Source organism: Arachis hypogaea, chromosome 10 (assembly GCF_003086295.3).
Source record: "Arachis hypogaea cultivar Tifrunner chromosome 10, arahy.Tifrunner.gnm2.J5K5, whole genome shotgun sequence".
In the NCBI taxonomy this organism is placed as follows: Eukaryota; Viridiplantae; Streptophyta; class Magnoliopsida; order Fabales; family Fabaceae; genus Arachis; species Arachis hypogaea.
In genome coordinates, this window is record NC_092045.1 from 33,438,443 (window position 1) to 33,440,426 (window position 1,984).

General features: G+C 30.9%; 1 non-coding gene across 1 annotated transcript; it reads right to left on the reverse strand.

Annotated features, from left to right (window-relative positions):
* Positions 1-1,655: 1,655 nt before the first annotated feature.
* LOC112718672 (small nucleolar RNA R71) lies at positions 1,656-1,763 on the reverse strand. Its single transcript, XR_003161002.1, has one exon. It is a non-coding gene; the product is annotated as a small nucleolar RNA R71 (small nucleolar RNA).
* Between the last annotated feature and the right edge of the window lie 221 nt (positions 1,764-1,984).

Here is a 1,984-nt window from a genome sequence, read left to right on the forward strand (position 1 = left end):
CAAGTTGTTCTTGATAAAGGTTCCTTGTTTGATCTTAAAATTTTCTTGTTTTGTGTTTTTTCTTATTTTTCATATGCATTTTCGGATTCTTAGAATCAAAAGTTTAAAAATTTTTAAGTTTGGTGTCTTGCATGTCATTCTTTTCAAAAAAATTTTCAAAAATAAGTTCTTGATGTTCATCTTGATCTTCAAAGTGTTCTTGGTGTTCATCTTGACATTCAAAGTGTTCTTGCATGCATCATTGGTTTTGATCCAAAATTTTTGTCTTGAGTCTTTTTGTTGTTTTTCTCTTTCTTCATTAAAATTCAAAAAAAATAAAAAATATCTTTTCCTTATTTCACTCATAAAATTTGAAATTTTGGGTTGACTTAGTCAAAGATTTTTAAAATTTAGTTGTTTCTTGTTAGTCAAGTCAAAATTTCAATTTAAAAATTCTTTCTTTTCAAATCTTTTTCAAAAATCAAATCTTTTCATTTTTCTTCTTAGTATTTTTGAAAATTTTAAAATTGATTTTCAAAATATTTTTCCTATTTCCATCTCATATTTTCGAAAACTTTACTAACATTTAAGGATTTGATTCAAAAAATTTCAAGTTTGTTACTTTCTTGTTAAGAAAGGTTCAATCTTTAAATTTTAGAATCATATCTTGTAATTTCTTGTTAGTCAAGTCATCAATTTTAAAATCAAATCTTTTTCAAATCATATCTTTTCAAATTTTAATTTCAAAATCTTTTTCTGACTTCTTATCTTTTCAAACTTACTATTTCTTATCTTTACAAAACACCTAACTACTTTTTCACTTCTCATTTTCGAAAATCACCTTCCTCTTTTTCAAAAACCTTTTTAATTAACTAATTGTTTCAAACACTAATTTTATTTTATTCCTTTTCTTAATTTTCGAATATTAACTAATTTTTAAAATAAAAACAAAAATATTTTTCCTTTTTCTTTTATTTAATATTCGAATTCCCTCTCTCTCATCTCTTTCTATTTATTTTATTTATCTACTAATACTTCTCTTCTACTCATAATTCAAACCCTTTCTCTCCCTCAACCTCATTCTTCTATTTTTTTCTTCTTCTACTCACATAAAGGAATCTCTATACTGTGACATAGAGGAATCCTCTTCTTTTCTGTTCTCTTCTTTTTCATATGAGCAGGAACAAGGATAAAGATATTCTTGTTGAAGCTGATCCTAAACCTGAAAGGACTCTGAAGAGGACCTGACATAAGTTTTTGAAAAAGAAGAAGACATGGCTAAACCCAATAACAATGGCGGAGGTGCAAGGAAGATGCTTGGTGACTATACTGCACCAACTTCCAACTTCTATGGAAGAAGCATCTCAATTCCTACCATTGGAGCAAACAACTTTGAGCTTAAGCCTCAATTAGCTTCTCTAATGCAACAGAATTGCATGTTTCATGGACTTCCATCGGAAGATCCTCATCAATTCTTAGCTGAAGTCCTGCAAATCTATGATACCGTTAAGACCAATGGGGTTGATCCCGAGGTCTACAGACTTATGCTTTTCCCTTTTGCTGTAAGAGATATAGCTAGGACATGGTTGGAGTCACAACCTAGAAAATGCCTGAACTCTTGGGACAAGTTGGTCAATGCTTTCTTGACCAAATTCTTTCCACCTCAAAAGATGAGCAAGCTTAGAGTGGAAGTCCAAACCTTCAAACAGAAGGAAGGTGAAGCCCTTTATGAAGCTTGGAAAAGATACAAGCAATTAACCAAAAGGTGTCCTTCTGACATGCTTCCAGAATGGAGCATATGTATATTCTATGATGGTCTGTCTGAGTTGTCAAAAATATCATTGGACCATTCTGCTGGTGGATCTCTTCATCTGAAAACCCCTGCAGAAGCCCAGGAACTCATTGAGATGGTTGCAAATAATCAGTTCATGTACACTTCTGAAAGAAATCCTATGAATAATAGGATGACTCAAAAGAAAGGAGTTCTTGAGATTGATACTCTGAA